Source organism: Glycine max, chromosome 13 (assembly GCF_000004515.6).
Source record: "Glycine max cultivar Williams 82 chromosome 13, Glycine_max_v4.0, whole genome shotgun sequence".
NCBI lineage: Eukaryota > Viridiplantae > Streptophyta > Magnoliopsida > Fabales > Fabaceae > Glycine > Glycine max.
In genome coordinates, this window is record NC_038249.2 from 398,902 (window position 1) to 412,581 (window position 13,680).

Genomic DNA, 13,680 nt, shown 5'->3' on the forward strand with positions numbered 1-13,680 from the left:
TATAAAAAGGAAACTTTTACAACATCTAATTTTCAAGTGTTTTTCAAAGGAAATGTAAAAACATTCAATAATGGTAACCAAATCACAAGAGATACAATGATAGGCTCAATCTAACTAGGAGAAAGCATAGAAATCGCAGTTACCTCAGAAATCACAAATAGAGGGTTGGGGCTCCGTTCTCTACCAAATTCATGAGTTGGGTTTTGAAGGTTCCGTTCCGATCAAAGGATTCCACTGCATGCGGTGGTCTGACGGCAAGCAGTGACAACTCATGGTGGTCGTGGGTCGAGGAGGAGATGGGTTTAGGGCCAGGGGAGAAGAAGGGTAGAAAATCGTGTTTTTCTCGGTGTTGGACGTATTTATAACCTGAAAGACTTGCTTAGCAAGCTGGTGTCACTAAGAGAAATTTAACTTAAACTCGCAAAAGGTTTCCGCTTTCACAAACTAGCCAAATTGATTCAAAATGAAAAGGATTTGAAAATCAAAGCTTTGAGAAGTGATCATAGAGGTTAATTTCAAAATGATGTTTTCGAAACTTTTTGTGAATAATGTGGTATTAACCACAACTTTTCAGCTCCAAGAACTCCTCAACAAGATGGAGTTGTGGAGAGGAAAAATAGATCTCTTGAGGAACCAGCAAGAACCATGTTAAACATAAACCACCTGCCTAGGTATTTTTGGGCGGATGCGGTAAGTAAAGCTTGTAATGTTCTCAATAGAACGATTATAAGACAAATTTTGAAATTGACACCCTATGACATTTACAAAGGAAGAAAACCAAACATATCACATCTAGATGTATGTAGTTGTAAATGCTTTGTTTTAAATAGTGGAAAATAGTCACTTGGCAAGTTTGATGCAAAAGCCAATGAAGGTTTATTTCTAGGATATTCATCTACTAGCAAGGAATGTAGAGCTTTTAATAAACATTCATTAAAGATCAAAGAATATGTCCATGTTGTATTTGATGAATCTAACTCCCAAAAGGAAGGAAACGTGTCTGTTTTTTATGATGATGTAGGAAGCCCAAGGGAAGTTTCTCTCAGAAGTGAAGAGGTGGTGAGCAATAACCTTTAAGAAAAGGGAGTAACTTCTAGACATTATTTGAACTTGTTTTGTGAGAAATATTGTTTTTGTGTCTCAAGTAGAACCTTTTCCTATAGAAGAGGCACTCAAAGATCAATTTTGAATTATGATTATGCATGATGAGTTAAATAAATTTAAAAGAAAATATGGATGAGAATTGGTACTTTATTATAAAAACATGAACATCATTAACACCTAATGGGTGTTTAAAAATAAATTGGATGAACATAGTTTGATCACTAGGAATAAAGAAAGCCTAGTAGCCAAGGGCTATAACCAACAAGAGGATATAAACTTTGGTGAAACCTATGCACCAGTAGCTAAATTAGAAGCTATAAGATTACTGCTTGCTTATGCTTGTGTTGTGGATTTCAAGTTATATCAAATGGGTTTCAAAAGTGCTTTCCTAAATGGATACATTGAAGAGGAAGATTATGTTTCCCAACTCTAGGTTTTGAGGATCATAAAAATCCAAATCATGTATACAAGCTTAAGAAAGCTCTTTGTGGACTTAAACAAGCTTCAAGGCAACGACATGAGAGACTTAGCAACTTTCTTCTTGAACAAAAGTTTGAGAGAGGTAAAGTTGATAAAATGATTTTCGTCAAAAAGTCCTCTCATAAAATTTTACTTGTGAAAGTTTATGTCATCATTTTTGGTTCTACTAACAAATCTATTTGTGAAGATTTTATGCACAAGATGCAGGGGGGAGTTTGAAATGTCAATAATGGGGGAGATAAATTATTTTCTTGGTCTTCAAGTAAAGCAATTGGATCATGGAACTTTTCTTTGTCAAACAAAGTACTACAAGAAACTTCTTAAAAAGTTTAAGATGGACAAAAGTAATGAGGTTGCAACTCCTATGGCTACAAACTGCTACCTTAGTGCTGATGAAAAAGGAAAATCCATTGATCAAACAAGGTATCAAGCTATCACTAATTCCTTACTTTACTTGATTGCTAGTAGACCAGGCATTATGTTTAGTGTTTGCATGTGTTCACGCTATCAGTCTAGTCTTAAGGAGTCTTACCTCTTAACTATTAAGATGATCATGAAATACCTTAAAGGAAAACATTAGATGTTGGACTATGGTATCCTAATGGTGTTCATATCTCTCTTGTGGGATACTCAAATTCAGACTTTTCTAGATGCAAGTTGGACAGGAAGAGCACCAATGGTACTTGTCACTTGTTAAGAAATAACCTAGTTCATTGGAATAGTAAGAAGCAAGCATATGTTGCCTTGTCTACAACTGATCTTGAATACATAGTTGCAAGAAGCTGTCGTGGACAAATATGATGGCTTAAACAATAACTTTCTAATTTTGGTTTGCATTTAGAACATATTCCCTTAAGATGTGATAACACTAGTGCCATTAGTCTCACCAATAATCCTATCATGCCTTCTAGGACAAAGGATATAGAGATTAGGCATCATTTCATTAGGGATCATATTCATAATGGTGATTGTGATATTAAGTTTGTTGATACAGACTCACAACTAGCTGACATATTTACCAAACCTCTAGCAAGGGATAGGTTCTACCATCTTCGAAATGAACTTGTCATTTTAAGTAAGTCTAATCTCACTTGAGTTAATTAGATAGCCTTCATTCATTTCATGTACATATGCATTTGCATTTGTTTTTATGTTTATGATTGCATTATGTCTTGTTTAAGTGTCTGCTTGCTATGTGCATTAGAAAGCATGAAAATCCTTTTTGCATATCATTTTTTGTAAAAAAATTTATATTCATTCATCTTAATCGATTACATAGGCATATAATAGATTAATTTGAGCTAAGGCTACTTTCCTAGGATTTAAGGGTATGTACTATTACAATGTTTGGTAATCAATTACATCTTTGCAGAGGCCTTAAACCCCTTTTGGGTTAGGCTGTAATCAATTACAACAATTGGTTAATTGATTACAAAGTGTCTGAAACATTTTCAAAAATGAAAGAACACTTGCTTTATTTTTATTAAACCCTTTCCTGACCAAGAAACCTTAATACTTTATCTCTCAGTCCCTTTTCAAAACCTAAGTGTCTACAACCACATCTTTTCATCTTCTCCAAACCTCTCCATCTCTCTTTCTTTTCTTATCCTCAACCTCCATCAATGGCAGAAACCAAAAGCAAGAGGATGAAGAGCATTGGGCACAAACCTATAACCCTAAAACCAAGCTTGAAGAAGGAGAAGGAAACAATAAAGAGTCACTCTTCCAGCAAGGGCAAGAGGATAACAAAGTCTCCATCACCACTACCCTCTTCAAAGGTAACTCCGTGGTTTTTTTAGGAACATTATGAGGAATCCTACAAGTTCAACTATGTTAAGAAGGAGTTGATTCAACCCAAGTACTTAAGTTTACAATGGTTGAAGTCTCAAGGATTTTTCTTTCCAGAACTCCTTGAGTACCATGGGTTCAAGAAGCTTGTGGAGATGAAGGGCACTTACTACCCTGGCTTTGTAAGATTCATCTATACTACAACTAACATTGATGGTGACACTGGTTATCTATGTGCCAAGGTAAAAAGGAAACAGATTGTGATGACCCTTGAGGTGTGAGTAAAGGTTGTTGGTTTGTCATCTGAAGGGACGATGGTAAATGATAGAGGAATGAAAGATGTTGGTGTGACTTTCAACAAAATCACCAAGTACAAGAATCTGATGAAGGACCCCTCCACTTACACTGCTATTATGTCCAAAGGCAAGGGCAAAGAGAGATTTGGTATATGCCTCTTGTTCCTAGAACACAGACTTCTAGCTTGTGTGCTCACTTGGATCATTACTCCTATGGTGAGTGGTGACGACAGTACCAACTAGAGCCACTGCCACAGTTAAGGCTAGCTACTGATAGGATCATTGGACCTCCATTTGAAAGAGGTCTAGTTGATTTGTCCTATCTTCAATCTTATGGGGACCATTGTGTAGGCAATGCTTGGATCCATCATGAGTTGAAGCTTGTTAGCCATGGTGCCCTGGTGCTACCACTCCTTACTCATCTAGAAGTTAGGGCTTACGTGGATTAATGGGGATTATTAGCTCTTGTTGTTGCACGGTATCCTACTACAAACACAGGCTTAGTGAATGCTTTTTTGAGAGGTGGCACTAGGAGACATTTTCCTTCCATCTGCCTGTTAGAGAGATGACCATTACTCTAGATGATGTGTCTTGTTTGCTACACTTTCCTGTGACAAGTAGACCCATTGATCATATCCCCTCACTCTTTGACAGAGAAGTAGTGAAGATCCTGCGGATGACTCATCTGAGCATTCCAATAGAGACAAAGGCTTCAGCGGTGGCAAATACATGTGTTAGGGTGAGGTTGACGTGAGGGGAAGACCTTTATCACCACTATGTTGAGTTAGGCTCATATGTTGGCCAGCCACAACATATCTCTGGCACTTAATCGATAGTACGATATTTCTAACAAGTCCTCGATTCATGTCCATGTCGTTTACCTCTAGTACCTCAACAACCTAGATGCTTTCCATTTGTATGCATACATTGGTGTACCTCTATGACCATCTCTCCTATGTGAGCTGGTATACCAACAAGCAGTGTGGAGGTCATATGACGTTACTCATGGTAAGTAAATTATTTTAGTATTTTAATTATTTTTTATTACTGTAATTAATATTTGTTACAGTCATGGGTGTTTGCGCATATGTCCAATGTTGGCTACTCATATGGAATGAAGGATTATGTGGTGGAGGATCCAATAACCACCAGATGGAACATATTTTGAGGTACCGAGCGTGCTTTTCTGGTCAGGGAGAGACTAGATGACCTACAAATGGATGTTATCGTGTGGTGCCCATATGAGGACCATAAAGATATAAGGCCTTTCACACAACAAACCCATTTCTCTGGCTTCACCAGATGCAAGACTGACGTGAGGCCTTATCATCTAGAGAATGTGCAAAGGAATTTTGGCCATGTACATACGATTCCAAGCTAGCTGCCTCTTTGTCCTACGTATTAGCTTTGTGATCAGGTGTAGGCAGAGTGGCAGAAAAATATCATTCCTCTTGGCGATGTTGTGCCACCTAGGGGTCCTTGGCCTTGCACCTATGACTATCTTCCTTGGTTTTACTAGGTTTCACATCCCTATGTCATTCTATCGAAGGAGGGATAACCACCACATGGTCTTGTACGTTTACCGCTCATCAGAATACAGTTACAACCTAGGTAGCCACTAGCGAACTGTGTACATGGTGGAGACTACTCTTGTTAGGTATTGCAAATTGGATTTTGTTGATTTTTTTCCTGAATTGTCACTAAAGGAATAGTTACTAATTGTAAATATTATTGCATAATCGATTCTGAATAGTGTCTGAAGCTATGTAGAGCTTGTTGGACCTTAGAGTTGTGCTCGATGACACGAGTCATCATCAGCTCATACAATAAGCTTTGCAAATATTGTAAAAGGCTATAGCAGCCGAGTGTAGCTCAAATACACAGAAACCTAGGAAGAAGGTTGGCAAGGATGGTGTCAAGGGTTGCAAGAAAGTTGACAGAGGTGGTTGATTATTGCATTGGACATATGTTATTGCCGTTGTTGTTGTTTTTATTATTATATTTTTAATGATTTGATGTAATATGTACAATTTTTTTAATGTTGTTTTGAAATATTTTTTTCAATATATGTTGTGGTTGAATTACTTTTTTTTTTGTTCATAAACTATTTAAACAACATGCGCCTAGTAATTTAACAACAATGATTTCTTCAATTGATTCATAAAACAAACATCAACAACTAAAGAAGCACTTATAATACAGAGTTTTTTTTATAAAAAAGACCAATGTACGATATTTATAAAGCAAAAACATGGATATACGAATTTAGTACGCATTAGAGCAATGATCTCATCAGCAGATCTTGGTTTACTCGATTTGCACAACAGGGCAAGGATTTCATATGGAGATCAACCAAAAGTTGCATTAAACTCAATTGGACCTTTGTTATTAAATTCTAAAAAGATGAAAAACATTTTCTCACATCATCATCACATTTAAGCTCCATACACTCGTATTCAACACAACCATCACTTACATAAACAGGTTGGCGGTAAAAAAAGATCAAGTAAAATTTTACAACCTCCAATGGCATCCATAATTGTTTTCCTTAAAGCATCAAGCGGCATGTCCTCACTTATTTTGATGATTTTAGGACCACTAGGACATTCAAACAATATCCCTTCAGATGATGAAAGTATGTTACCATCACAATATGTGAATGTATGTGTGAAGATTTTGATGATGCAAAGACAAAAGCAACACAAGTTTTATTTCAAGTCCAAATCAAGACCAAGAAAACAAAGATCAAGAAGAAAGCTAAGTCTAAGTCTATCTTTGTTAAAAGAGTCTCTTAGTGATTGCAAACGTTTGCCCTCACAACATAGTTTTTAAATTGATTATAAAAAGGTTTTAAAATATTTTTAATATTTTTTGAAAAAAGGCATTTTTTCCACTGGTAATCGATTACCAGAAGCAAAATTATTTTAAAAAGCTTTTTCAGAAAATTTGAAATTTAAAATTTGAAATTTGTAATCGATTACCAGTAACGAAACTACAGAAATTGAAATTGAAAAGTCATGACTCCTCATTACATAACTTTGTAATCGATTACCAAAGAGTTGTAATGGATTACCAGTGGGGAAATTTTGAAAGTTACTCTGAAAAGTCACATCCCTTCATAAGTTTTTGAAAAGTCACCAAGAGCCTATAAATATGTGACTTATCTACGAAAGTTTTTAGAGAGTTTTTTAGAACATCATTATCTTATCCTCTCAAAAACAAATCATTGGTCAAACACTTGCAAATCAATTAAGGATTCTTCTAAGAACTTTATCTTGTATCTTCTTCTCTAAAAGAGAGAAAAACATGTGTACTTTCTTGAAAGACTTATTGAGATCAAGAGGCTGTTTGTCTCTTGAATTGTGAGTTTCTTGAACACAAGGGAAAGAGATCCCTCGGGTGTTTAGAAGTTGTAAAAAATATTTTTACAAAGTCAGTCGAAATCTCAAGTGGGTTGCTTGAGGACTGGATGTAGGCACAGGAAGTAGCCAAACCAGGGTAAACTGAGTTTGCATTCCTCTCTTCCCTATCTTGATTACTTTATCTTGCATATTTTATTTATCTTGTACACTTGAAGTATTCTGTTGATATAACTTTCATCTTCATCTTCAATATTCTCAACATATAGATTTAAAAGGGGATTTAGAAGTCAATTAAACGAGAATTTTTTTAAAGGCGGTGCCAAAAAAACTATGTCAGGATCATCATTCTGTTGTTATGTTTTTTCTACAAGACAAGGGAATCTAGATTTCGTTGTGTTAATTAAGGTGCCAAAAGAAATTACAATGGAATCTTGATTTCATTGTAATGTGTGGGTTGACAAAAAAATATAAACGGAATTGTGATTTCATATACATTATATAATGGAATCACAATTTCTTTGTGGGGTTGCGAAGATGAATGCACAGTTGAATCGTGATTCTATTCAATGGAATCTTGATTCCATGGAAAGAATATTTTGGAATAAAAAAGGGGTCAATCCTATGTAGGGGCCAATAGCAACCCACTTCATTTGCTAACATACACCTTAGGCTTGCCTATGCTAAGTTTCCTCTAGCATAACATCATAGGATTTTCCTTTCTAATTCTAATTTTTGAATTTTGTTATGTAGAAAATAATGAAAAATAAATTAAAGGGCCATCTGTTGAATATAAGATGAATCAATTCTATTACATGTTTCCTTTGATTGAAGATGTATCATAAATACAATCTATGAGTGAAATGCTAACAATTGAATTGCTTTCATCTATTCAAGAACTTATTGCACTAGAACTAAAGCCTTTACCATAGTATCTCAAGTAAGTTTATCTTAAAGATGATGAAAATTTTCTTGCAATTTAGGCGAGAAATCTCAAAGCTCAGCCAAAGGAGATGTTGCTACAAGTTTTGGAGAGAAATAAAAAGCACTTGGTTGGACTTTTATCAAATCTTCCTAGAATAACCGTTCTAGATCTATGCATAGAATTTTATTAAAAGAGAAAAAGAGGTTAAACAAACGAGACAATCACAAATAAGACTAAACCCATTAATTCTTGATTTGGTAAAGAAACAAAGTAACTAAACTTCTGCAAGGTGTGATTATTTATCGCATTTCATAGAATAAAGAGATTTGTCTTGTGCAAGTGGTGGTTCCAAAGAAAACTACAAATACTGTGGTGAAGAATAAGAGAATTTAATTGATTCCAGCAAGAGTGGAGAATAGCCGAAGAATTTGTATTGATTACAAAAAAAATTGAATCAAGCAACCAGACTGAACATTTTCCTTTACCATTTAGTGATCAAATGCTTGAAAGGCTAACTTGAAAATATCACTATTATTTTTTGGATGGACTTTCAAATGATTTGTATAATCTCATAACACTAGAAAAGAAAAGAGAAGACCACATTCACATGTTTATTTGGAACTTTTGGGTATAGACGAGTGATACATGGTGTTATTTTCTCTGATATTCTTGAAAGTTGTACTAAAGTTTTCATGGATAATTTTAGTTTATAGTTCGTATTTTGATACTTGTTTGGATAAAGTTATGAAAAGATGCATTTAGACAAACCTTGTAAAACATAGGAAAACACAAGGAGGTTGAATTGTTTCAAAACAATTAATGCAAATCTTTCAAAAGACTTTATATCGTCTGTTTATAAGATGATGTAGAGTAGTTAACACAAGCATAGGTTAAAGACTCTTACCAAAACCCTTTTGTAAAACAAGCATCAAAGCCACATTGAAACACAATGTTAAACATTTGTGAACGGTAAACCTAAACCGTGGGTGGAGGTAATTTAGGGTAATAGAAGCTTGAATCGTGGAATGGCGGTTGATTTTGTAGCTCCAACATTTGTGAACGGTAAAGCTAAAATTACGATTGATGAATCTGATGTATCTGGGAACTTGAATTTTGGGAAAATTGGATTATTCGCTTTGCACTAGGTGAGTCTCTTTCTATGAATGTTGTGAAGAAGTTTATGGAGAAGACCTAGAATTTCATTTCACTACCAGAATTATTTTACAATGATGATGGTTACTTCATTGTGAAATGCAAGAATAGGGAAGACATGGAGTTGGTGATGGAACAAGGTCCCAATTTCATTTACGATAAATCATTATTCCTCCGCAAGTGAACATCTGATTTTGAGATGAAGGAAGATCTATTGCGAGTTCTCCCAATCTGGATAACTTTACCTCAATTGCCTCTGCATCTGTGGGGAGAAAGGAGTATTTCGAAAATTGCTAGTGTGGTTGGTAAACCTATAACAACAGATGAATGCACTGCGAAGAAACTACGAATCTCGTATGCGAGGGTTCTGGTTGAAGTGGATATTACTCAAAAACCTATTGAAACTGTTGACATCATGGATCACAAAGGGAAACTCGTGGAGCAGAAAATAGAATATGAATGGAGACCAATGTATTGTCAATCATGCTTGAAGATTGGACATGATTGTGCCATTAAGAAAGGTCCTGGGAAAAAGCTTATACAAGAAAAGGTGTGGAAACCTACCAAGCAAAATGAGGTGACACAGAATGAAGAGAAACCCATGAATGTTGTCATTAAGAGTGCAGAACAGCAAGAAGAACCACAAAAGAAGCAAGAAGAACCACAAAAGAAACAGGAAGAACCACAAAGAGAGCAAGATGAGCCACATAAAGAGACACAGAATGAGTGGACAATTGTTACATCAGGAAAAGTGGATAGAGGTAAAAGAGCTATGATCCATACTCCTAAAAGTTCATTTGGGCCTTATCAGAACTCAATCATTTTCACCCCACTTAGGATTGGAGATTGTCCTAAGGGGAACAACACAACTTGACAAATGATGGTGAGTTGGAATGTGAGGGGCATTAACAAGGTAGCTAGGAATAAAGAGGTTAGCTCCTTCCTCCATTCTTTTAATGTTCCTATAGTGGCTTTACTAGAGACTAGAGTTAAAATGCATAATGCTAAGAAAGTAAGGAATAACATAGGTGGCAGTTGGAATTATATGGACAATTATGATAGACATGAGAATGGGAGAATCTGGTTGCTATGGGACCACAGGGAAGTGAATCTGAAACTTATTCAAATTGATGAGCAATTCATTCATGTGGAAATATACTCCTTGGATCAATCTCTTAAGTTTGTAGCTTTGGTGATTTATGCTTTTAATCAACTGGATAGAAGGAAGGAGCTGTGGAACAAAATTGAGGACATTGTTAGAAATCTAAATAGGCCTTGGATTGTGATTGGTAATTTTAATAATGTTCTGAATAGTCAGGACAGAATTGGTGATAATAATGTTGTTGCGACTGAAGTTAGGGACCTTAAAACCATTATGTCAAATATGGGATTGTTTGAAGCTGATATGAAAGGGAACCATTACACTTGGTCGAATAAGCATGTTGTTGATGTGATTTACTCTCGGATTGACAGAGTTATTGGTAATGTTGATTGGTTTCAGAAGTATCAAGATGCCTCTTATGAAGTTTTGGATCCTAATATTTCAGACCACTCTCCTATCAAAATTGGCCTGCAAATTCAAAAGCCTAGAAGAGTTTACTTGTTTAGATTTATCAACTGTATCACTAAAGATCCATCTTTTATGCAGTTGGTTGCTAGTAGCTGGCATGTGGAATCTAGAGGGACTTCTATGGAAAAACTTTGGTACAAGCTTAAAAGGCTCCAAAGTGTTTTAAGACCTCTGTCTAGACAGTTCACCAATATGCAAAATCAAATCCAGCAAGTTAGGCAGGAGTTACATCAGGTCCAAAATTTACTACAACATAATCCTTTTGATAATTTGCTGTTGAAGGAAGTGAAGCAGAAGAATGAGAAAATTATTCAGCTGACCCAAATGGAAGAAGACATTCTGATGCAAAAATCTAAAGTCAATTGGCTTAAGCTTGGTGACAGCAATAATGCTTATTTCCATGCAACTGTGAAGGAAAAAAATAAGAATAAAGGCATCTATACTTTGACAGATTTAGATGGAAATTTGTTGTGCGCACAAGAGAGTATTGAAAAAGAGATTGTGAGCTTTTACAAAAAGTTGGTAGGTAGTAAAGAAACTGATTTGAAAGGAATTGATATCCCTGTTTTGAGAGATGGTAAAACTTTGTCTAGAGATCTTGCTCAGCAGCTCATTAGACCTATTGACCTAAAAGAAATTTGGAATGCTTTAGTGAATATTGGTGAGACCAAAGCTCCTGGTTTAGATGGATTCACTTCACATTTTTTCAAAGCAGCCTGGCCCATTGTTAAATATGATGTGCAGAATGTTATTCTGGAATTTTTTAATACTAGTAAGTTGTACAAAGCTGTAAATTGCTCTATTGTTTCTCTGATCCCTAAGTCCCCAGAGGCAAAAACCATCAAAGACATGAGACCAATATCCTGTTGTAGTACAATATATAAGGTGATCTCGAAGATATTGACTAGTAGACTGAGTGTTGTGATAAACAATGTGGTGGAAGACACTCAATCAGCATTTATTCCTGGTAGTAATATCCAGGACAATATTCTTCTCGCTCAAGAGCTGGTGAGAGGGTATGGTAGGAAAAATGTGTCTCCTAGATGCTTGGTGCAAATGGATATTCAGAAGGCTTATGATACGGTTGAGTGGCAAGCATTACAGCATATTATGGTGGAGTTGGGATTTCCTCAGAAGTTTATAGGTTGGGTGATGGCTTGTGCTAATTCTGTTTCCTACAGATTCTCCCTTAATGGTGCTCCAACGGGTATTTTAAAAGCTCAAAGAGGGTTGAGGCAAGGTGATCCAATTTCTCCTCTCCTCTTTGTTCTAGTTATGGAATACCTCCATAGAGTGCTTCATGGCCTTGGTTCAAACCATAACTTCAATTACCACCCTAAGTGTGAGAAGCTGAAAATTATTAATTTGTGTTTTGCGAACGATATTCTGATTTTCTTAAGAGGGGGTCGTGGATCAATGAAGTTGATGATGAACAAAATGAAAGAGTTTTCAGAAGCAACATGTCTTCAAATAAGTCATTCCAAGAGTAAAATCTATTTTGGAGGGGTGGATGAGGATACTCAAGTTAGAATGCAGCAGGAATCTGGTTTTTTGGTTGGTAAAATGCCTTTTAAGTACCTTGGTGTTCCTCTTGACAGCAAAAAGCTCACTATTAGTAATTGTCAACCTTTGATCGATAAGATGTTGAAAAGAGTTCAACATTGGAGCTCCAAACTGCTATCATATGCTGGCAGAGTGCAATTAATTAACAGCGTGTTATTTGCCATCGCAAATTATTGGCTCCAAATCTTTCCTTTGCCTAAGAAAGTGGTGAAGCATATTGAAGGGATTTGTAGAAGTTTTCTTTGGACAGGTAAGAGCAGTAACTGTAGGAAAGCCCCTATTTCTTGGGATCATATTTGTGATCCAAAAAATGCAGGTGGACTGAATCTGATTGGTCTTGAGGATTGGAATAAAGCTACAATTGGTAAACTTCTTTGGAATATTTGGGAGAAAAAGGATCAAGTTGTGGATTCATTGGATACACATTTATTATATGAAAAATAATAATGCAGATAACTTCCAGCCAGGGCAAAATTGTTCTTGGACGTTGAAAGCTATTTTCAAGTATAAAAATTTACTTACGCAGTCTGCGGTTTGGAAGGAGATGTGTGATATTGGAAAGTATAATACGAGGAAAATATACCAAGTGATTAGAGGTATTAAATCGCAGGTGGAATGGAGAAAAATTATTATAGGTAACCATGCTAGACCTCGTGCAATTTTCACTCTGTGGTTGGCTTGTAATAAGCGGTTGTTAACAAAAGAGAGAATGATCAGGTTTGGCATGCCCATTGATGGTTTGTGTGTTTTCTGTAAGATGGCTGAAACATGTCAACATTTGTTTTTTAGTTGCTGTGAAATCAAACCAGTTTGGGAGAAGATTCTGCGTTGGATTGGGTATGTTCACACTCCTACTTTGTGGGATGATGAGCTTGGTTGGATTGTGGAAAATACTAAAGGCAAAGGTTGTAAAAGAAGTTTGATGAAGCTGGCCGTGGCTGAAATTGTTTATAGGGTTTGGTTTGTGAGAAATCGAATCATATTTCAAGGTGATAGGAAAGAAGAGCTTCATTGGGAGACCATAAAAAATGTGATTCTTAGAAGAGTTGAAAACAATAGGAAACTTATGATGTATTGCAATAGGAATCTCTAGTCTTTTTGGGTTTTCTTGTCAGTTTGGGCCTGAATCTTTGATCGACGGGTTTTGTATTGATCAGTTTTTGGCAATAAAATATTCTTTATTCCAAAAAAAAAAACACAATGTTAAACATAACCTTCGTTCCCTACATATAAAATCCTTTTAACTAATTCAAATCTTTTTTAAAAAAATTGGTTAATTTAGCTAATGACATCAAATTTGTATTGTTCTTCCAAAATCACTCTTAATATTTTTAAATTAATTATCTCTCTATCCACTCGTTGGCACCCGAAAAAAATTGCTAATGGTTGATTAGTTAATAATTGTTATTAGCTGATTGACGATTAGCTGATAAATAAGTAGTT